Source organism: Leuciscus leuciscus (assembly GCF_965113295.1).
Source record: "Leuciscus leuciscus genome assembly, chromosome: 23".
NCBI classification, from domain to species: Eukaryota; Metazoa; Chordata; class Actinopteri; order Cypriniformes; family Leuciscidae; genus Leuciscus; species Leuciscus leuciscus.
In genome coordinates this window covers 34155915-34181211 of record NC_138747.1, presented here as the reverse complement: position 1 = coordinate 34181211, position 25297 = coordinate 34155915, and the positions used below count along the sequence as shown (strand labels likewise).

Sequence of the window (25297 nt, the reverse complement as noted above, 5' to 3'; positions counted from 1 at the left end):
AACATTCACTTTTTCAAACAAAAACATTTTTTTTAACAAAAACATTTTTTTTAACAAAAAGTTGTTTAAACTCATGTACCTATCTATCCATCCATCCATCCATCCATCCATCCATCCATCCATCCATCACTCCATCCATCAATCTATCTATAGAAATAGACACTTACCTGTCAGCATTGGTGCTGTTTCAGCACTCGTGCTGATATGCACGGCAAATGCAACCATTTTGCATTGACAGGTGAACAGCTGGGGGAAAACTCAAGTTCAGTTTGCGTCAGGGCGTCTGCATGGATGCAGGGTCAAAGGCCAAAGGCCTGGCACGCTACCTCACCTAACCAGCTAAACCTACCCACCACCTGCACAAAAAAACAGAAAACAAAACCAAAAAACACTGACCACTGGCGGGACCTAAACAGACCCTACCCAAAATATACCAGGATAGACCACCCCTATATAAAATAACCCTAGATACAACAGCAATTTATAAAATAGACCCCTGTTAAAAAAAAACAAATCTAAAAAATAAAGTGCAGTACCGTGTCTACACACCTGGTGGCGCTAGAGGCGCACCAAACCACCACCAGTCGACTAGCCATACATCAATTACTATATAAACCAAGTTTCGTACAGATAAAACACACCGTTGCAGATATATGGACAGTTAAGATTCGGCCAATCAGATGCCCTTTATGCAAATGAGGGTGGTTACTAATGAGGGTGAAAGTCGTTTTTACCTCCCTACCTATATGCCATTTTAACCCTAACCAAACCATAGCCCCAAACTAACCCTAAACCCAAACTAACCATTAGGCCAAAGACTACTTTCAATATTTAACACAAAACAATAAAAAAATATGAACAAACAGTCGATCAAACTCATCTATCCATCTATCCATCTATCCATCTATCTATCCATCCATCCATCCATCACTCCATCACTCCATCACTCCATCCATCCATGTATAACACAGGCCTAAAAACATTCACTTTTTCAAACAAAAACTTTTTTTTTTTTAACAAAAAGTTGTTTAAACTCATGTATCTATATATTCATCTATTCATCTATCTATCTATTTATCTATCTATCCATCCATCCATCCATCCATCCATCACTCCATCACTCCATCCATCCATGTATAACACAGGCCTAAAAACATTCACTTTTTCAAACAAAAACATATTTTTTTTAACAAAAAGTGGTTTAAACTCATGTATCTATATATTCATCTATTCATCTATCTATCCATCCATCCATCCATCCATCCATCACTCCATCACTCCATCCATCAATGTAACACAGGCCTAAAAAACATTCACTTTTTCAAACAAAAACATTTTTTTTAACAAAAACATTTTTTTTAACAAAAAGTTGTTTAAACTCATGTACCTATCTATCCATCCATCCATCCATCCATCCATCCATCCATCCATCCATCCATCCATCACTCCATCCATCAATCTATCTATAGAAATAGACACTTACCTGTCAGCATTGGTGCTGTTTCAGCACTCGTGCTGATATGCACGGCAAATGCAACCATTTTGCATTGACAGGTGAACAGCTGGGGGAAAACTCAAGTTCAGTTTGCGTCAGGGCGTCTGCATGGATGCAGGGTCAAAGGCCAAAGGCCTGGCACGCTACCTCACCTAACCAGCTAAACCTACCCACCACCTGCACAAAAAAACAGAAAACAAAACCAAAAAACACTGACCACTGGCGGGACCTAAACAGACCCTACCCAAAATATACCAGGATAGACCACCCCTATATAAAATAACCCTAGATACAACAGCAATTTATAAAATAGACCCCTGTTAAAAAAAAACAAATCTAAAAAATAAAGTGCAGTACCGTGTCTACACACCTGGTGGCGCTAGAGGCGCACCAAACCACCACCAGTCGACTAGCCATACATCAATTACTATATAAACCAAGTTTCGTACAGATAAAACACACCGTTGCAGATATATGGACAGTTAAGATTCGGCCAATCAGATGCCCTTTATGCAAATGAGGGTGGTTACTAATGAGGGTGAAAGTCGTTTTTACCTCCCTACCTATATGCCATTTTAACCCTAACCAAACCATAGCCCCAAACTAACCCTAAACCCAAACTAACCATTAGGCCAAAGACTACTTTCAATATTTAACACAAAACAATAAAAAAATATGAACAAACAGTCGATCAAACTCATCTATCCATCTATCCATCTATCCATCTATCCATCTATCTATCCATCCATCCATCCATCACTCCATCACTCCATCACTCCATCCATCCATGTATAACACAGGCCTAAAAACATTCACTTTTTCAAACAAAAACTTTTTTTTTTTAACAAAAAGTTGCTTAAACTCATGTATCTATATATTCATCTATTCATCTATCTATCTATTTATCTATCTATCCATCCATCCATCCATCCATCCATCCATCACTCCATCACTCCATCCATCCATGTATAACACAGGCCTAAAAACATTCACTTTTTCAAACAAAAACATATTTTTTTTAACAAAAAGTGGTTTAAACTCATGTATCTATATATTCATCTATTCATCTATCTATCCATCCATCCATCCATCCATCCATCACTCCATCACTCCATCCATCAATGTAACACAGGCCTAAAAAACATTCACTTTTTCAAACAAAAACATTTTTTTTAACAAAAACATTTTTTTTAACAAAAAGTTGTTTAAACTCATGTACCTATCTATCCATCCATCCATCCATCCATCCATCCATCCATCCATCCATCCATCCATCACTCCATCCATCAATCTATCTATAGAAATAGACACTTACCTGTCAGCATTGGTGCTGTTTCAGCACTCGTGCTGATATGCACGGCAAATGCAACCATTTTGCATTGACAGGTGAACAGCTGGGGGAAAACTCAAGTTCAGTTTGCGTCAGGGCGTCTGCATGGATGCAGGGTCAAAGGCCAAAGGCCTGGCACGCTACCTCACCTAACCAGCTAAACCTACCCACCACCTGCACAAAAAAACAGAAAACAAAACCAAAAAACACTGACCACTGGCGGGACCTAAACAGACCCTACCCAAAATATACCAGGATAGACCACCCCTATATAAAATAACCCTAGATACAACAGCAATTTATAAAATAGACCCCTGTTAAAAAAAAACAAATCTAAAAAATAAAGTGCAGTACCGTGTCTACACACCTGGTGGCGCTAGAGGCGCACCAAACCACCACCAGTCGACTAGCCATACATCAATTACTATATAAACCAAGTTTCGTACAGATAAAACACACCGTTGCAGATATATGGACAGTTAAGATTCGGCCAATCAGATGCCCTTTATGCAAATGAGGGTGGTTACTAATGAGGGTGAAAGTCGTTTTTACCTCCCTACCTATATGCCATTTTAACCCTAACCTAACCATAGCCCCAAACTAACCCTAAACCCAAACTAACCATTAGTCCAAAGACTACTTTCAATATTTAACACAAAACAATAAAAAAATATGAACAAACAGTCGATCAAACTCATCTATCCATCTATCCATCTATCCATCTATCCATCTATCCATCTATCTATCCATCCATCCATCCATCACTCCATCACTCCATCACTCCATCCATCCATGTATAACACAGGCCTAAAAACATTCACTTTTTCAAACAAAAACTTTTTTTTTTTAACAAAAAGTTGTTTAAACTCATGTATCTATATATTCATCTATTCATCTATCTATCTATTTATCTATCTATCCATCCATCCATCCATCCATCCATCCATCACTCCATCACTCCATCCATCCATGTATAACACAGGCCTAAAAACATTCACTTTTTCAAACAAAAACATATTTTTTTTAACAAAAAGTGGTTTAAACTCATGTATCTATATATTCATCTATTCATCTATCTATCCATCCATCCATCCATCCATCCATCACTCCATCACTCCATCCATCAATGTAACACAGGCCTAAAAAACATTCACTTTTTCAAACAAAAACATTTTTTTTAACAAAAACATTTTTTTTAACAAAAAGTTGTTTCAACTCATGTACCTATCTATCCATCCATCCATCCATCCATCCATCCATCCATCCATCCATCCATCCATCACTCCATCCATCAATCTATCTATAGAAATAGACACTTACCTGTCAGCATTGGTGCTGTTTCAGCACTCGTGCTGATATGCACGGCAAATGCAACCATTTTGCATTGACAGGTGAACAGCTGGGGGAAAACTCAAGTTCAGTTTGCGTCAGGGCGTCTGCATGGATGCAGGGTCAAAGGCCAAAGGCCTGGCACGCTACCTCACCTAACCAGCTAAACCTACCCACCACCTGCACAAAAAAACAGAAAACAAAACCAAAAAACACTGACCACTGGCGGGACCTACACAGACCCTACCCAAAATATACCAGGATAGACCACCCCTATATAAAATAACCCTAGATACAACAGCAATTTATAAAATAGACCCCTGTTAAAAAAAAACAAATCTAAAAAATAAAGTGCAGTACCGTGTCTACACACCTGGTGGCGCTAGAGGCGCACCAAACCACCACCAGTCGACTAGCCATACATCAATTACTATATAAACCAAGTTTCGTACAGATAAAACACACCGTTGCAGATATATGGACAGTTAAGATTCGGCCAATCAGATGCCCTTTATGCAAATGAGGGTGGTTACTAATGAGGGTGAAAGTCGTTTTTACCTCCCTACCTATATGCCATTTTAACCCTAACCTAACCATAGCCCCAAACTAACCCTAAACCCAAACTAACCATTAGTCCAAAGACTACTTTCAATATTTAACACAAAACAATAAAAAAATATGAACAAACAGTCGATCAAACTCATCTATCCATCTATCCATCTATCCATCTATCCATCTATCCATCTATCTATCCATCCATCCATCCATCACTCCATCACTCCATCACTCCATCCATCCATGTATAACACAGGCCTAAAAACATTCACTTTTTCAAACAAAAACTTTTTTTTTTTTAACAAAAAGTTGTTTAAACTCATGTATCTATATATTCATCTATTCATCTATCTATCTATTTATCTATCTATCCATCCATCCATCCATCCATCCATCCATCACTCCATCACTCCATCCATCCATGTATAACACAGGCCTAAAAACATTCACTTTTTCAAACAAAAACATATTTTTTTTAACAAAAAGTGGTTTAAACTCATGTATCTATATATTCATCTATTCATCTATCTATCCATCCATCCATCCATCCATCCATCACTCCATCACTCCATCCATCAATGTAACACAGGCCTAAAAAACATTCACTTTTTCAAACAAAAACATTTTTTTTAACAAAAACATTTTTTTTAACAAAAAGTTGTTTCAACTCATGTACCTATCTATCCATCCATCCATCCATCCATCCATCCATCCATCCATCCATCCATCCATCCATCACTCCATCCATCAATCTATCTATAGAAATAGACACTTACCTGTCAGCATTGGTGCTGTTTCAGCACTCGTGCTGATATGCACGGCAAATGCAACCATTTTGCATTGACAGGTGAACAGCTGGGGGAAAACTCAAGTTCAGTTTGCGTCAGGGCGTCTGCATGGATGCAGGGTCAAAGGCCAAAGGCCTGGCACGCTACCTCACCTAACCAGCTAAACCTACCCACCACCTGCACAAAAAAACAGAAAACAAAACCAAAAAACACTGACCACTGGCGGGACCTACACAGACCCTACCCAAAATATACCAGGATAGACCACCCCTATATAAAATAACCCTAGATACAACAGCAATTTATAAAATAGACCCCTGTTAAAAAAAAACAAATCTAAAAAATAAAGTGCAGTACCGTGTCTACACACCTGGTGGCGCTAGAGGCGCACCAAACCACCACCAGTCGACTAGCCATACATCAATTACTATATAAACCAAGTTTCGTACAGATAAAACACACCGTTGCAGATATATGGACAGTTAAGATTCGGCCAATCAGATGCCCTTTATGCAAATGAGGGTGGTTACTAATGAGGGTGAAAGTCGTTTTTACCTCCCTACCTAACCCTAACCCTAACCCTAACCCTTAGTATCCCCATGGGTTCACCCACTCTCTACCTAACCCTACCCCCTAGTAACCCCCGTGGCCAAACCTACCCGTCAGTATGGATATACCCACTCTAGACCTAACCCTACCCATCAGTATTCCCTGTGGCTATACCCTCTTTGGACCTAATTCTACCCCTTAGTATCCCCATGGGTATACCCACTCTGGACCTTACCCTACCCCTCCCTGTGGCTACACCCACCCTGGACCTAAACCTACCCAGGAATAATACATAAGGCTATACCCACTTTGGACCTAACCCTACTAAAACCACCCAAATACCATCAAGAACCACCAGTAACCACCCAAAAACCACCTAAAAACCATCAAAACCAGCATAAAACCATCAAAAACCACCAAAACCAGCAAAAAACCATCAAAAACCAACAAAATCCACCAATAACCATCAAAAATCACCAAAAAACCACCAGAAACTATCAAAAACCACGCTAAACCACAAAAACCATCAAAAAAACCCCACCAAAATCCACCACAAATCCACCCAAAACCACCAAAAACCATCAAAAACCACTCAAAAACCACCAAAAATCATCCAAAAACCACCAAGAACCATCAAAAACCACCAAAACCACCAAAAACCACCAAAACCCACCGGAAACCATCAAAAAATCACCAGAAACTATCAAAAACCACTCAAAACCACCAAAAACCGTTAAAAACCACCACAAAACCAACAAAAAACCTTAAAAACCACCAAAATCCACCAAAAACCATCAGAAACCATAAAAAACCACCAAAAACCATTAAAACCCACCAGAAACCATCAAAAAACCACCAGAAACTATCAAAAACCACTCAAAACCACCAAAAACCATCAAAAACCACCATAAACCACCAAAAAACCACCAAAAACCACTAAAAACCACCAAAATCCACCAAAAACCACCAAAAACCACCAGAAACCACCAGAAACCATTAAAAACCACCAAAATCCACCAAAAAACCACCAAAATCCACCAAAAACCACCAGAAACCATTAAAAACCACCAAAAACCATTAAAACCCACCAGAAACCATTAAAAAACCACCAGAAACTATCAAAAACCACTCAAAACCACCAAAAACCATCAAAAACCACCACAAACCACCAAAAAAAACACCAAAAACCATTAAAAACCACCAAAATCCACCAAAAAACCACCGAAAACCACCAAAAAACCACCAGAAACTATCAAAAAAAACCTCAAAACCCCTTAAAACAATCCAAAACCATCAAAACCCACCAAAAAACTCTGAAAAACCACTAAAACCAGCCAAAATCAGTAAAAAAAACCACCAAAAACCACTCAAAACCACCGAAAAAACATATTTTTCGGATAGGGACTAAACATGGGACTAAACATGAAAATTAATATTTTAATAAAACTTACCGTCATCATAATCACTAGACCGTTTAATATATACCAACAGGGGAGCCATAGGATCCTTTAGGGTGGATGCTCCCAGCGGTCGTCCTTGGTAAGGATAACGTCGGTTTGGTTCTTGCATTTCACTCTAGGGGGGGAAGGTTGGTAGAAGCTTGATGTACCACCTGGTGCATCCGCCAACCGGAACCTCGACCTAGGCCCTTAAAAAACCGCCCATTTAACATGGTGGACGGGGGGTCCTAGGAATGCCCGCAGGGGCCTCTCTGGCTTCCATGTCGGGTCTCGTGTATTGACTAGGGGGGGCCAACGATGGTTTCGGGCCCCTCTCATGCCCGGGACCTGGGGGAGCTAAGGGGGCTCTGGGGGATACCACGGTGTGCTTCCGGGGCCCCCGGGTTGCGGATGGGCACCGGACTTGTCCGGGGCCCGTCTGCGGCCTGGGGCCGTAGGGTGCGCACTAGGGTGCCTCCGAGGGGTTACGCTGGTCCTTGGGTGGGGGCTCCGACTGATGGCATGGATTGCGGAGGGAATCGCTGCCGTGCTTGGTCGGGGACCGCATTGCGGGGGCCAGTGGACTCTGATAGGGTATTTCCGACTCTCGTTGGGGGTTCCTAGGGTCTCTGGTCAGGCGGTAACGCATGCCCTTTGCCCAGGGGACTTCTCGGGGAGGTCGGGGTGCTCCGGGCAAAATCAGCTGGGTCTCCAGATCCGACTGATTTGGGCAAAGGGCTTGCTCAGGGTTCCTTAGTACTCCGGGTTCGCCTGGGTGCTGGGAGGCCTTGGGGGAGCCCGCTCTCTGGCCTAGCCGGGGAAGGCCCCAAACCAAAGTCAGCCAGAGAAATCTGGAACCGGTTAAGAGGTTCAACTGACTTGGGCAAGGGGATCTGAGGATTTCGGGGGGTCTGCCCATGGCGGGTTCCCGGGGATCCAACGATCTCAGGCTCTGTACGCAGAATATGCCCCAAGATGAGACCTATAGACTGCAGACTCTTTTCGGGTGACCTGGGCAACCTCACGGTGACAACAAAGGGTCACTTGGGAGAGTGGTAAGTATCCAGCCCCCCTGTACCTTCGGGCTTGCACACAGGGAGGGTGACCTAGGGCAAACGGGTCTTAAATGGGTGCCCAGTTTTTTATGGCTATCTAGGCCATTCATACAACAGCACATTGGCACTTCAACACCCCAGACACACTGATACCAAAATAATCGTGAAAAAATCTCTTAGTCAGGAAGCAGAATCCAACAGCATTCAATTGAGATTCTGTATACACCCATATTAAAAATTGGCTATGAGACATTCGCTGGGAATTGATCACCCCAAGCGGGCCGCCTCAGAGGAGAGTGTCTGGTTGTCTAAGGTGCCGAAACACTTGAGGATCCTGAGGTACACCACTGATGAAATGTCTCAAATATTTCCCTCACACTATCACTTTTGAGGGTGTAGGAACAAAAACTCCGGAATAGTAGGTCCCAAAGAGAATCAGTAGGAACTAAAGCAGGATTCTATCACCAATCCAAAATCTCAAAACCAAAACCTTATTAACTGAGAACCCAGAATCGTACCCATATACTCAGATAAACTACACACATACATTGAGGTCTAAAACCAATATAGGTTTTTGGACTCCCAGACAGGAGTCAATCACAGGTTCGGGTAGGATCAAACAGGCGTAGGCCCGTGCATTTCCTCGGTCTCCCTATTCCAAACCTTCTTAAACAAATGTTTGAGTAAGGGGGGAGCAGTTGTAATTTCCCCTAAACCTAACCCTAACCCTAACCCTAACTGTATGGTGGTTGCGAGTGCAATGTTATTGAGCTTGTTACTTCGGCTTGTGCATACTGTCCTCAGCAACATGCTATAGTAATCAAGCGTAGGTTTATGCTATCTGGTTGCATTGGAAAAATGCCTGTTCTTTATTCTATCTGATTATTGCAACATAATGTGTTAAAGTTACCACATGCTTGTGGCTAAAGCTATCTAGATATCAGTAACATACCTGTGCAAAATACACAGTACATTCACCGCAGAGGTCTGGTATTCAACACTAATAACATCGTAGCTTGATGGTCCTGTGAAGGAGTGTGGAATCATGGGAGTCGTCATCTTCACCTCCACAGCCGAAGGAATCCGTAGGACGGGAGCAGTAATCATGTTAATTAATGAGGAAGCACACTGTATGCCATTGCTTAGCTGCGCACTGCATCTGACTCAGAGCTAGAGGATGTATGCTTCTCCGACCGGACTACACTAGTTTAATACGAGTCCTATGGTTATACAAACATGCTAGTTGTATTAGTTTTCTTGCCGCTAGTCAGAGCTATTGCTGTAGGGTATAGGCTTCCCCTGCCAAACTACACTAGTTAAGCCAAACTACACTAGTTAAGCAATAGTTCTGTGATTTACACACTATGCTTGTTGTATTAGTTTGTTGCCGCTAGTCGGAGCTATTGCTGTAGGGTGTATGCTTCCCCTGCCAAACTACACTAGTTTTAGCAATAATTCCGCGATTATACAACATGCTTGTTGTATCAGATTTTGCTGCCGCTAGGGGTGTAAGCTTCCCCCAATAGATCCCATACAATTGTTAAATTGGCTACAGCAACACGCTTGTTGCCATGTGTCCTTGCTTGCTCCAGCTTGGTGTGATGCTTCCCCAATTAGATTGGATCTATAGTGCTCAACATATGATGCTAACATCAGGATGTAACCATTCTATCAGCCTCAGTCATGGTGGGGGTAGTGTGTAAAAAATATAATAACAAAATGTGTGTATATATAATTTTTTATATTTTTTCTCTTTTCTACAGAAGTAAACTACAACCAAGTATAACAAGGTTATGAAATAATTGACAGGTTACAGTGTACGCAGTGCACGTCAAAAAGTAACTTGTCCAGTGATTGGAATTTAGTCAAATCTACATATTTGTGACTAAATGTGTCCAAGCATCAGCATCACGCTTGTTACATTAAACCATCCAGCTAATTCTAATTCAGTGTTGCTAATTCTGTGTAAACCAGAAGTTTCCACCAGGATTACTTCAGTATTGCATACTTCAGTACTTATTTCCAATGAAAAAGATAATTGAAAATTAAATCTCCATCTCTCATCTCTAGCTTACAGGCGTCACTCAAAGAAACTGGAACTGGACTGCTGATATACAACAAGCAAGCAGCTGATTCATTTTGATATCTCAATTTTCACTTCCACATTTCAGGTGGTATGTCATTCATTGCAATATGCATGTTTACTGCTGAACATTTCGGGTATTGACAACATGCTTGTTGCTATGGCTTATGTGGGTATTGGCAACATACTCGTTTAGGCTATCTAGGTAAGGGCAACATACTTGTTGCTTAAGGCTTTCTGGTATTGTTGGTAGCATGCTGTTGCTCAAGCTTTTCAGGTATTGGCAACATGCTTGTTGCCTTGGCTCACTCAGGTAACTACAAAAGCATCCAGATTGCGCTGTCAGTTGGTTTTGGGGGATATTGGCATATGGTTTTGTTTTGGGGGATTATTGCTGCTCTCCCTGCTCTTATGCATGCTAGGCTGCATGGATGCGCAGGGAGTTCTCGCCCAGAACGGAACCAAACCGCCAATCCAAACTGTATGCTAATTGTCAATCATATTTGACGGTAGTGGTCCTGACAGAAATCATTCCACTCACTGCCCTCTACTCTAAACAATGCGTGTCTCTTAATTCGGCCATTAAAGAGAACTTTTTGAAGTTCCTTGAACCAACTAACTTCCTGCAGCTTCACAGGCCCATTGCAGCGTACAAGCGCAACAAGAACTTACACGACACACTTGTGTACAGCAAGTTACGTACACCGGCCCCTATTGGCCAAGTCGGTCGGTGTAAGTACTTTGTGCAAACAAAATGGGTCATGAGTAGATTTAATAAAAAGATCTTTAAAATCCCTCGACCTCTGACCCATGAATCCATCAATTGTATTTATCTGGCCTTTTGTAAAAGATGCCTCAGACAGTACGTGGGTCAGACAAAAAACGAACTGAGGGTCAGAGCCTATCAACATGCACACAATATTGTGCACAAAATCGATAGGCGATGTCACCTAGTTCAACATTTTCTGACCCACGGTCTGTCTGCATTTAAGGTCACCTGTCTCCAATCAAACCCAGCCTGGTCTCTAAAGGAGAGACTCAGGGCTGAGAGCATTTGGATCAAACGACTGGACACGGTGTACCCGAGAGGCCTCAATGAGGCTTGAATCTCCTTGCTCTTCCCTCCTCCCCCTTTTTTTGGGGTTAGTGGTTTAGGCCAAAAATAACCGTTGACAACCCCGACCCATGACAGCCCGCACTGATACAGCCCTAGGAAGGAAAAGGAGAAAAACAGAGAGAAAACACAATTGTAGTACATAACGATGTGGGTAGGTAGATGAATAACATTATTAACCCTCTGAGGTCGGCAAACGCGCCCCCGCGTTTTGCTGGATTTTCTTCACATTGTAGCACAATAAACTTAAATTACTCCGTCATTTATGGTTATACAGAAAAAAGAAATATAAAAAAAGAATCTGTGATATTTCTACTTTTGTATGTGTCCACTTACAATCAAATCAAAACATTGTGCTTTTGTAAAATAAAGAAAATAAACAGGGTGTGCGTTCTGCCTCTCCGTCGCGGTGAACTTTTTTTTCTTGAGCACGTCTATAAACTGAAACAAAACTCAGCGAATCCTTCTCACACATTTATGAGCCATATACCTTTATACACATTTAAGTGTGTACTTTTAAATGATCGGATTCAAACTGAAAACAAATATTCTCTGTTTAAGTAATTTGTATAAAACCAACAGGATGTCCAGTATCTCAAACGCTTGCTAATTACTTTTAATTAGACCACGCCCACTCGCGCAAAAGAGATTCACATGCAAATCTCCACATGCAACGCGAACGCCCTCGTTACCTCAAACACAAAACACCAAAACACTTCACAAGTCTCTGCTTTTCGTCGAGTTTGGAAGACACGTCTGAGCTTACATTGGATTTACCCCCAGAAGAAGAAGAACGCGATTTGAAGACAAGAAAGATGTAAGGTAAGAAATTCTTACTTATTAGTTTATGGTATTGTTGCATAAACTTCACATTGCAGTTGAACTGTTGCTAGATATATGGTGAATATTATACTATTTAGACCCGTGTTTACTGTTAAATACTGTTTGTGGATATCTGCTCAAACATAGATATGTATAACCATAATGTTTAACCCTCTGGGGTCTGAGGGGTTTTTGGGGCCCTTGAGATGTTCTGACATGCCCTGACATTTGTGCTTTTTTCAGTTGCATATAAACATATTAATGGCAAAGGTGTAAATTCACTCTATATAGCACAAACAGGGCTACCATAATATGTGAGCCACGTGTATGTACATGTTTTCATTTTTGAGAAAATAATGTTTATGCGTGTTATTGAAAAAACTAAAAACTAAAATTTCTGAAATAAGGCCACAAAACACATAGTAAATATGTGTCAATAAGACTTTTGACTAATGGATGTCCTCGCCTAGAGTTTTTTTCTTCAAAATTATGTGAAAATAGTCTTGCTTTATCGTTCACATAAAACCATTCATTGATTTAAATTGATGTAAAACAGGTTTTGCTTGGAAAGCCAATATGCGAGGGGGGCGTGAACGAGGAGTGGTTTACACCTGAGAATACAATGTCCCACCCACTCTGCATAATGATGAGCCATTCACTCAGGTGTGACACTGACTGAGCCACAATGCAAGGACAAAAGATATATTTAGAAGAAGACTTATATTGACCATTTAAGATTTTGCTTACATCTATCTTGTAAATATGTTTTGCTATTTTATTAAAAAGGTTACAATTACAACAATAATTACAATTTCAACAATATTTCAAGTGTACTCTTTCTTTGTAAAAAAAAAAGATTATAGGCCTACATTTGATCTATGTATTCATTAGTTTGAATATAGTCAACATTGGAACAGCTAACATCTTAGTTGATGACTTTATTTTTGACAAAAATAGATATAGAAATTGCTAAACAAAAGCTTATTTGACGTGGCAGTATATTCTACAGGAAAAACTGTACCCAAATCTAGTCAACAAGATGTTGTCTTTCATATTTCGCCTGACTGTAACGTTGTTTTCATGAAATATTAGGGCATATTGTTAATTTGCAGTTTAATACGTTGCTTATACAAATAGCCTACATTTTATTTCAACATATTTCAGTCGATTTTTACTCATCTCAGTATAGCAATACAGTTTGCTAAAACATCATCATTCATTCACACACGCAATATAAATTTAACTTCTGGCAAAGATGAAGTTGACGATAGGCTATTGACTCGCGATCTTCGCAGTAGGCTAGTGAACGCACCGGAGAAATGCACATTTATTAGGCTACATAGTTTTTTGTTTTGGATGGTTTTGTTTAGAACCAGCTTTCTGTAAATATATTTCAAATTTTTTAGACATGTGAGGCGAGTAGGCTACGGTCTGGTTAATGATGATCTCCAGTTCAAGCACCTTATGTTGTGATTGCTAGCCTATATTTACTTTAAATCCAGGAAATTTGTTAATGAAAAAATTATTAAAATTAAGATACAATTGATACAAAACGAAATTCGTTTTAAAGAAAGGATTTGTAGTTTCTGTTTTGAGGTCTCTGTGAAAGTTTGAAAGTCTTTTAGTGCGCTTTCAGAGCGCTCGCGTCCATAATGGAGAACTGTCACGTAATATTGTTTTTTCCTCATAAATGCGAACACGAAAAATAAAAGACAAAAGACTTTTAAGTAAAACTTACTCCGAAATTGTGTCCTCGGCGGAATTCGCTCTTCAAAATGCTGCCGTTCGTAGTCTGAGTTACAATCTTCCTCTGAGGAAACAACCCGGTATCATGCATTCTTCCTCGCTGTCCAGAATCATCTGAAGGGCGTCTTTACTGGAGAAGCGTGCCATACTCAAAACGCGATGAACTATCAGTAAGTCTGATGAAGAAACTGTGTTTTTATGGCATTGATCGGGGGGCGTATGCGATGCATACTAGATCACCTAAACTATTTACCATTTGAATAGCGCCGGGGGCGGGGCGGCCTCAACTCATTATGAGGCAGAAGGAAAAACGGTACCTCTCCTTGCTTTCAAACGGATTACATGAGTTGAAAACATTTGTTTTTTATATAAATTACTTCATTTAAAAGAAGAGATTTCAAGCTTCATAAAGACATATCTCACGTGTCTGTGTGAGAAGTATTCGGTGAGTTATTGTTCATTTTCGGACGCGTTTCAGAATGGACTACACTGACAGAGAGAAGGCAGAACTCGCTTCGTGTTTATTTTTCTTTATTTGGCGAAAAGCTCAACACTTTGTTTTTATTATGAGTATACACAAAAATAATACACATTTAACAGAATCGACTGATGTACGAAACTCCTATGAAAAATCAAAGTCAACAGAGTATTTATGAGTTTATTTTACACTGATAAAAAAAATGCGAGCTGGTATCGCCGGCGATACCGTAGACCTCAGGGGGTTAATATTTTTGGAGCGCGATGGCGTTTGAAATGTATCATATTTTGAAGCGATGGCGTTTGAAATGTATCATATTTTGGAGCGCGATGGCGTTTGAAATGTATCATATTTTGGAGCGCGCTGTGGGTTTGAATGTATCATATTTTGGAGCACGCTGTGCGTTTGAATGTATCATATTTTGGAGTGCGCTGTGGGTTTGAATGTATCATATTTTGGGGGCGATTGCGTTTGAAAGGAAAAATGCACCAAACATTAGGCTTTGTTTTACTATTATCTCATTTCATATCATCATAACGAATGGAAACATTTGAAGTTACATAAGATAATCAATATATTTTTCTCTAGCATTGTTACTGAAATCTTTTGGAAGATTTATAGGCTGCTTATAGGCTGCTGATTTATTATTGTTATAATTATTTTATGCAGTACTGCGCATAGCCTATGCCTACAAGGCACAACAAACATGGTGTTCATTATATTATATATTGTTGGAAACATTTGTGTGTGTGTATTCTGTGAATTTTAAAAAGCAATTTTAACCAGAAAAATCTAAAATGTATTCCCAAAATCGTGCAGGCCTAGTTTCTCTTGATACCAGTATGTTCACTTTTTTTCTTTTCTTTCAGGGACCAGATGCAACTGAGTCCTGCTGACTTCAACATTCACATGAGTCTCTGTACATGAACATGGTAAAGTGAAAATCAAACACCTTGGAAATGAAAGGTATGTACAATGTTTTTAGGAATGGCACAAAGGTCTCTGTCTTTGGATCATTGTTTTCAATGTGCTCTTTTGTCATTTATTGTGTATTTTTGGATTATGTTGTGTTGTAAATAAATCCAAACAATCTAAAAGCCATTCTTTTTTAAATCTCCTCATTCTTTGTGCAAGGTTGCTCTGAATGACAGGGCCTGATCGCTCCTAATAGGGCAGTTAGGGGAGTGTCTTTGTCTTTCTCAGGTGTGAAAAGCTTACATATTCATGAGATGATCACGCCTCTTCGCATATGGCTTTGTCACACAAAACACGTCTTAGAAATTTTAAATCAATATATTGTCTTATCTGAATGAGCAGTCAGGGTGATTTTCACATAGTTTTGGAGCAAATATTCTAGGCTACGTGATACAATTTTCAAAAGTCTTGTGAAGAAATAATCAGTATGGGTTTCATGGCCTTATTTCAGTGACAATTTTTTTGGTATTATTACAAACCACGCATAAATGTCATTATCTCAAAACTACAAACTTTTACATACATGCTGCTGATATATTATTGTAGCAGAGTTTGTGCTGAATACAGTGTAATAAGACTTTAGCCATGACAATGTCACAAGTAACAGAAATAAGCACAAATGTCAGAGCATGTCAGAACACCTCCAGAGCCCAGAAAACAGCTCAGACCTCAGAGGGTTAACACAATTACAATTAAAAATAAATAAATAAGAATAAAATAAAAATTATATATATATATATATATATATATATATATACATACATACATTGAGACAGTTAAGTGCTACTATTATTATTATTATTATTGTTATGAGGATTATTATTACTATTATTGTTATATACAAGTTGACACTGTTGTGGGGACGTTGAGACACAGCATTGTTTTCTTTTCTTGGCCTGGGGTGACCTTTAGTGGTCGGCAGAAAGTGGGCCAGTGCTTAACCATTTCTGGGGCCTCAGGGTCCCAGATCTTGGATTTTTCATTCCCCTAACCAAGCCCGTGCCACTGCCTCTGAGCTTTTGGATAGCCCTGGGACGAGATTGGTTTGCGTTCGGTGTGTCTTTTGTCTCTTATGACTCTATTCGATCAATTTATTGTAATAATACATTTAAACTTTATATATTGACACATATTGACCCTATTTTATTTTACTAGAAGAGCATTGGGATACAGGAGCCTATTTTGGATAGTAAAAAGCAGAGATGGGGGACTCGAGTCACATGACTTGACTCGAGTCAGACTCGAGTCGCAAATTTAAGGACTTGAGACTTGCTTGACTAAATTAAGAAAATGACTCGACTTGACTTTGACTTGAGATCCAATGACTCGAGACTTGACTTGACTTGAACTGTATGACTCGAGAATGACTTGATATACATTTTTATATAAATCATCGCAACATCAATTGATGAACAAAATGAAAGCAACGGAACCATTGACGCCAGTCATCAGATTCTGCGCGATTGCGTAACGCTGCACAAGCCCAGAAAAAAACATACATCGCGGTGAGCGCGCGCTAAATACAATAACATCTCCCAGCATCGTTTCTTTTTAATAATTAATAATAATAATTCATTACATTTATATAGCGCTTTTCTCGGCACTCAAAGCGCTTTACATAGAAGGGGGGAATCTCCTCAACCACCACCAATGTGCAGCATCCACTTGGATGATGCGACGGCAGCCATATTGCGCCAGAACGCCCACCACACACCAGCTTACTGGTGGAGAGGAGACAGTGATGAAGCCAATCAGTATATGGGGATGATTAGGAGGCCATGATGGACAGAGGCCACTGGGCAAATTTGGCCAGGATGCCGGAGTTATACCCCTACTCTTTCGAAAGACATCCTGGTATTTTTAATGACCACAGAGAGTCAGGACCTCGGTTTAACGTCTCATCCGAAGGACGGTGCTCTTTGACAGTATAGTGTCCCCGTCACTATACTGGGGCGTTAGGACCCACACAGACCACAGGGTGAGCGCCCCCTGCTGGCCTCACTAACACCTCTTCCAGCAGCAACCTGGTTTTCTCAGGAGGTCTCCCATCCAGGTACTAACCAGGCTCAGCTTCAGTGGGCAACCGGTCTTGGGCTACAGGGTGACATGGCTGCTGGCTGATATCACAACCTTTTTGGATATAAACACTAAAATTGACCATATTCATACAAGATGATTTGCTGTACGCATAATAACTGGCAAGGGATATCGGACGACGGCCATCACAACCTCGAACAGTCGAACTTCATTCACCACGTCGGTCTAAAAGTAAGCTATGGCTTGTTTAACCTGTTTGTTATAACATTAGTTAATTTGACTATCGTTAAATCTAGAGAGAATATTGGTCAAAACAGCATGCCTCTTTATACACAATTATGTTTTCAAATGTAGCTTAATGTTGTCAATATTCAAATGATAATGGCATATGTTTTGTATTACATTTGCCAACTTTCTTTCAAATCATGCTTTAAAGCCAAATATGTCGTTCTTTCCAATGACGAAAAACAACATAGAAAACTGTTAATGTTTTGTGTGTTTTATGTTTCTCTTAAAGCAGGGTTAGATGTTATCAGGGGGTTGGGGGCAAAATGCCAGCAGAATTAATATGCACCCAAAATTCAAAATGTGGTGGAAAAATTGCGTTGAGTAGTATGAGTTATTTTTATAATTAGCCAACATATGATATTAAAAAATATTTCCAGAATATTGGCGCGATTGCAAATGTGATAATGATTTTATAAAACAGTTCAGTAAACAAAGAGTGAATATTGTGATGTGACATTTTAGACATAGTATTCCAAATATTCTCTGTTGTTGCTCTATTTCTCCAATGACAATAGTTCCAAACAAGCCACAGAAAGAGTTATGCGTATTTGTGATTCAGTGCCCTATAGTTGCTTAGTTCCAGAACGAATCTGCCGTTTTGAACAAATCAGTTGAATGAATTCTATGACTCGTACATTAAGACGGTGATTTGGCGCCACCTATTGGCGGTTTAAACTTCATAATTAAAAATATATAACTTGTATAAAGGGGATGCCAGTTTGAAGAATGCCATTTGGTGGCATAGGAACCATTATACTTGAATTGTGAATTGTTTAATACCTTTTAATGGTCTTCTGCAATGTTTGATGCATATTTATTTTTCATGCTTTAATGTTGGCCTAATTTCAGTTACATTCACATTTTAGGCTATGTAGTTTGAAATTTTATTTATTTATTTTATTTTATTTTTTTATTGTAGTAACCACCACTCAGCTGGTTGTGGAAATGCATATTTAAAAAAAAAAAAAGCAAATAAAACCATAGTCCACAACTTCTGTAGTTTTAACTTATTTTAATATATAAATTCAGTGAAATCATCAAACGTTTGTATGACTTGCCAGTGACTTGTGACCCAAGCTACGACTTGACTTGACTTGCTTGACATAAAGCAGTGACTTGACTTGACTTGACTTGCTTTTCACAAAATTGACTTGGACTTGCTTGAGACTCGAAGGTTAAGACTTGAGACTTGCTTGTGACTTGCACATGTGTGACTTACTCCCACCTCTGCTAAAAAGATATAAGATATGTACATTTATGATAAGCATATACACCTATTTCATCTTTTTCAAACATACAGTTCAGCTAAATATATTTTTCTTATACCCTCTGGGATGTATTAGGACCATATATACATATGGACAATTTTAAATATTATTATTTGACCTCAAAAACGTCTCATAGACGGGGACGATGGCGACGAGATCTCCCAAACGATGTCGTCCCTGAAAAAACGATGTCGTCCTCATGAAATAAATTCCAAACACATATTACACAACATTTTCTGCCCCAACTCTCTTTATGAAGGTTGTTGACTTTATATTTTAGTCATAAAACTTTCATTTTTGGAATTTTTACTCATATCTATGTCTATGTTTAACAGCTTTACAGTTTCTTACCAGTCCAAGCGGGCGTGACGTCATCCGAGGTCAACAGATTTAATTTCACCCACTTTAAAACATTCTTCACTTCAACTCTTTTTATGGAAGTGTTTTATTAAATATTTTAGTTATAAATCTCCATTTTCAGAATTTTCTTTCATGTCTATAACCATTTTTCACGATTATACATGTTTTCCCCCATAGACATGTATAGAAAGGCTAGATGGCTCAAGGCGGAGTCAGCTGTGTCGTCACTTGGCGGCCATCTTAGGTCAGGAGACTGCGCTGCTGCTCCCTGCTGCTGTGGACGGAAGGTGAGTGACATACGCCAACTAAAATGCTCGTAACTTGCTGAATTCTTGACGGATTTACAAACGGTTTGGTTTATTACAAACTTTATTAACGTAGCTATGATTTGTGCTGATGTCGTTTGTGGCTATAATTTTTCACAAGTATGCAGTTAAATAGCCGCATCCCTGACGTTTATGACACACCAAGCCGTTTGAAAATCGGTTGAAAATTGAGCAAAATATAGTTATTTCAGCACTACATGCACAATAGACTTTAATGTTATAACTGGACGAGCGGTCCTGTCCTAAGATGGCCGCCGTGTGACGTCGTCGGGTCCCATTGGCTCTCAGCGCCGGTAAGCTATCTAGCCTTTCTATACATGTCTATGTTTTCCCCCCCACGCGACGGGTATGACGTCATCTGGAATCGACTTACACCCGTGAATGAAATTAACTAATTTCTTACTTAAATCAAGACTTAAAACTACTAACATAAAAATACACTGTTTCATATGAACTTTGACTTACCTTTCGCTGTCCAGATTGGAAGTTATTTCGTTTAGAAAAGCCTTAAATCCACATATTGAAAACCAGTTTTTTTTCTAGAGCCAGACTATATAAAGGGGGCGCGCATTCAAGCGCGCTTTCATTTCATGCTCTCAACAGACAGCAACTGGTCGCAGCATTTTCGCTCCTCCACGTCTTAACAAAGAGTTCATTTACCTTGTTAATTTCATTGTAGAGGATATATCGGTGTATACAGTGCTCGAAGTGGGGCGGTACTCACCGGTACGCAGTACCGGCACTTCTACATTTTACTCTTAAGCGTACCTGCACTTTTTCTTGCGTATCGTTACTTCTCGCATGTAGCCGGTACTCTACCACTGACAGAAAAAGCGTCAGTGTCACGCCCGTTTCACATATACTCCGTTTGCAGTGCGTATTTTTTCCCGCACCCATGTTAACAGCTTTCACACTGCATGCGGATGCGGTCCGGCGATCCGTTCCAGGTGCGGTTCGTATACAGTAATGCAGCGTTCATTTCCGCACAGATCTATTTCTGCTGTGCTGCACGCGCTGAATTAAAGTGACAGCACATGGTTCGTGGTCAAAATTAACACAGAATGACATGAAAGTATAATAATTTCACCATAAATTTATTTAAATTAAATAAAATGTAGTAATCTCACCATAATTGTATTTTTGGACTTGCAGACTTGGAGGAGTTCCGTTTGCACGCACGACTTGTTTAAATATGTTGTTAATAAATAACAAACAAATTGTTGTTGTACCTGCAATATCTCCAAGTTTAGTTTTTCACTGTAGAAATTTCAAATGTCATGATTTGCCAATGCAAAAGTGCAGGCCAGCTGACAGTCTTGCCTGGGCCCTGGACGAGATAATCTTAGGTGCGCACAATTCACACCCCGCGTTAATTGAAGAGAAAAAAAATCTCCAAATGCTCCACGTGAAACTGCGGTCTTCCAACCTTTTACTATCATGTCAAAAATTATTTTGATTAATATATGCGCGAGGGAGAAGAGAGCAAGACAGCGCTCAACGTGTTGTTTGAAGACGTGAGTGCGCGCGTGCGGCTGGGGCTCTCTCTCTCTCTCTCTCTCTCTCTCTCTCTCTCTCTCTCTCTCTCTCTCTCTCTCTCTCTCTCTCTCTCTCTCTCTCTCTCTCTCTCCTATCACTCGCCGATCAAATAAGGCTTTGACGGGACAAAAATTTGCTTTCGCTGCCACCAAAAAAATGTCAATGCAGGAAAACCGCTGACAAGGCTCGGGAACATTGTATTGGCTGCGCTGTTTTGTACCTTGCTCTAAGTTGACTTTACTAGTTCCAGCTTCACCGTCACCATCTTTTTTTAAATATTTGTTTAGAAAATCTCCCAGGCCTCTATTTTCCTTTTCTCTTCTTCTCTTTTCTGAGCACCGGACATTTTGAGCGTAGGCTACTGAACTTCAAATCAAATGACAGCAAATTTTGATCAGTGGCCAAACCATTTTTGTGTTGGGGGTGTTTTTTTTGTTGTTGTTGTTTTTTGTTTTTACCACTATTTCAAGGACAATGCAGCTGCCCCCTCTCCGCCCCCCTCCTTACTAGAGAGTACCGGCACCTTTTTCCCCCCACTTCAAGCACTGGGTGTATATATATAAGTATATATAGTATTCTATACATATTATAGTTTATAGATGTATATTACTATGTCTTCTACTGTTCCTAAAAGTTTTTTTTTTCTCAAGTTCAAGTCAGCCTGAAGAAGGTAATATTTATTTACCGAAACGTCGCGAAAGACTTGAACGCATTTATTTCAGATTTTTTAAATTTTTTAAAAATGTTTCTTGTTATTTCTTGTTCAGTTTTTGTTCAAAAAATCTATAAAAATCTAACAAAAAAATTCATAAAAATACAAAAAAAGTTCCCAAAAAATACACACACAGTTCTGACATTATGGACAATTTCCGTGGTAGACCAAGACAAAGAACCACAGCACGTCCAAAAATTAGACACACAAGTGTTACACCAGATTATAAATATTTTAATTTCACACCAAGTAACACTTCAGCACGCCATCGTGTTAAGGAGCAGTTTCCCATACAGGAGACAAAGAAATGCAGCTCCATGGTTCAACCCTGTAAAAAACAGAAACAACACAAACATTCAGAAACATCAAAACAGGGAATTTAATAGAGCCACTTACAGGGAGATGTCCAGGCCTGGACCTTCCCAACACTTCCCTGCTCCACAAAATGACCGTTATGAGAAGGTAGCAGATCCATACAGATCTCCCTATCATAAGGATCATTTTGGATCAGTTGCAGGCCCATACAGGCCTCCTGGTCAGAACACAAAGGGTAAAAAATGCCAAAAGAGAGAAATCAGAAAATCACGTCCCCATCAGGATGATATGGTACTACACATACACCCCCTCCAATCAGAGACCCAGAACGGTTTCTTTCAACTTTCATGGAGGGAGACAGAATGACGTGAATCCTCCTCTAGGCGACACTTACCTGCACTTCACGAACAGGGGCGGAAACCAACAACACCACCCTCCTCCTAGAAATAGAATGAGGGTAAAACCTACAAGAGAAAACAAAAACAATTTTAGACAAAATCCAGATTTCGCACCGTCACCACCTCAACTCAAAACGACAATCAAATTCTTCTATGAGCTTATCCGTCAGGTACACCATCTCGAGAGAGTTACCACGAAGGTTCAGAATAACCAGCCGATTACGTTCCAAAGGCTCACTGACCTCCTGATAGAGACGGTGAGACCAGCTTTTGCAAATGACCGAGTTGCCCAGCTGCTACAGGGGAACGCAAAAAACTGCTCCTACACAACACAACTGATTCTCGAACAACATTACGAATCAATGATTGATGCAACCATACAGAACATACGTACCCAGACCAATCAAGTCGATTGGCCTGAAGCATTTGAGGTGGCGTCACATTGGGCGGACAGAAATTACAGAGGTAGAGTTAGTGCAGAGGCTATTGAACAAGCAGAGGCCCTAATTACGGCAGAAATGTCTGTTTGTGAGAGCACGACGGCACAGAAAGCCCCCACAGACACAATGGGGACCGTACTCCCTCGCAATTACACTGCTGTCGTTGCCTCCACCAGCCGAGCCGCCACACAGGCCCCTGCACCTCTGCCGGCCGAACCTCCTGCCAACACCACTCCTGTGAGACAAATAGGCAGTCAAAAACACATAGAGATACAAACCTCTCCAACACTCTGGTTACCAGAAAAAGCAGGCACTAGTTCTCCTCCACACAGAGGAGATTGGTCCTTTGAGAAGGAAGTACCTCCCCAGGACCTGCCAGAGACCCTCCTGCCCATACAGGTGGAAGAGCCTCAGCCCTGTGAAAAGAGGAAGAGAACACACAAGAGCCGCCACCTAAATCCAGGAGCGGAACCCTCTTTAACGGTCCCTTTAGCCCAGAGCCGCCCTGTGACACCAGTGCCAAAAATCTCTGTTTTAGTTCCTCCACCTCAGGAGGAAGAGCCACAGGTCAATGACAGGGTACCCACCCCTCAGGTGGTAGAGGCTAATGGTGCCCCACTCAGCTCTCCTGTGTTAGAGACAGAACACAGATTGTTCCCCTTTCCCCCAATGTCTACTCCAATTACTTTCTCAGATCATTCCCAACATAGCAGTATTCTTTTTTCTGACGACTCACCGACTCCGGTAAAACCACCTTCACCGCTCTCTGAGTTCCTTCGGGAGTTTGACCTAACCCTAACCCTAAATTAAATTGAAACAAACACAAGTGAATCATTTGCACAGCAGAAGTTGAATCACAGGATGAACTGAAACACACACTGTTTCTGAGCATACAAGAGTCTGCTGAATGAAAGAGCTCATAGAAAAAGCTTGATGAAATTAATATTCTTAATGATAATAATAACCTTAATCTTTTAGCGTGGGGCACAGAAGCTGCTCAGGGTCCGGGTCCAGAAGCCTCTGGGGTTACGGGTCCGGAAGCCGCGGGGGTTACGGGTGTGGGAGCTGTCGGGGACCGGGAGCCTGGGGCCGGGAAATGCTGGAGGACGGCTGTGGACATCATAGATCAGGTGTTAATGGGGGTTGAGAGAGAGAGAGAGAGAGAGAGAGATTATTTACACATGAACATTTTTAGTTTTTATGAGTTTGCCTGAGTTTTTAGATGTTTGGACTGCAAACAAGACAAAAATCCTTTGTCTTGCGACCGTAACAGTTTGAAGTCATATTCATTTATATAGCGCTTTTAACAGTGTAGGCTGTTTCATTGAACTTTTCAAACTATTTGTTTAACACTTTAAACTGTTACGAATAAGTAGCTACAGTTTTGAAACAGAAACATTACCTTTTCAGATCTTGATCGGCCATTTTTCAAACCTTTTCCCGTCGATTCTTCTTCAGCTGTCAGCCTGTCAGGCTAAACAAAATGTAACCGATTTGTTACTATATAGGGTTGGGAGATGTAACACATTTGGTGATGTCACTGGAGCAGAGCCAATAAGCACGCTCTCTCATGAAGCAAATCCAAAAACAGGCACACAAACGCAAAAACACACACCAGGGGCCCGTTCTTCGTACGTTGCTTAAAACATCCGAGATCAAATGAGACATCCAAGATGATATCATCGTGCTAATCATGATCTGGCTAATTAGGTTATTCGAATACACCTGCTGGATATGATTAGTATCACTGGATTGAGTTATCTGAGATAATTGCGCGTTCATGCGCTGGTTTGAAAGGGGATATGTATCGATAGTAGAAACATTGATTGGCTGTTCAGCGTGGCCAAAGAGCGCGCTCA

General features: G+C 40.4%; 2 long non-coding RNA genes across 2 annotated transcripts; both read right to left on the bottom strand.

Moving 5' to 3' along the window:
• Positions 1 to 22401: 22401 nt before the first annotated feature.
• Positions 22402 to 23883, bottom strand: LOC309488415. The gene is made up of 3 exons (XR_014202125.1): positions 23592 to 23883; positions 22995 to 23064; positions 22402 to 22613 (listed from the first exon to the last, which is right to left on the bottom strand). It is a non-coding gene; the product is annotated as an uncharacterized lncRNA (long non-coding RNA).
• A 20-nt stretch (positions 23884 to 23903) lies between these two features.
• On the bottom strand, positions 23904 to 24506 carry LOC309488416. Its single transcript, XR_014202126.1, has 3 exons — positions 24404 to 24506; positions 24175 to 24239; positions 23904 to 24066 (listed from the first exon to the last, which is right to left on the bottom strand). It is a non-coding gene; the product is annotated as an uncharacterized lncRNA (long non-coding RNA).
• Positions 24507 to 25297: the final 791 nt, after the last annotated feature.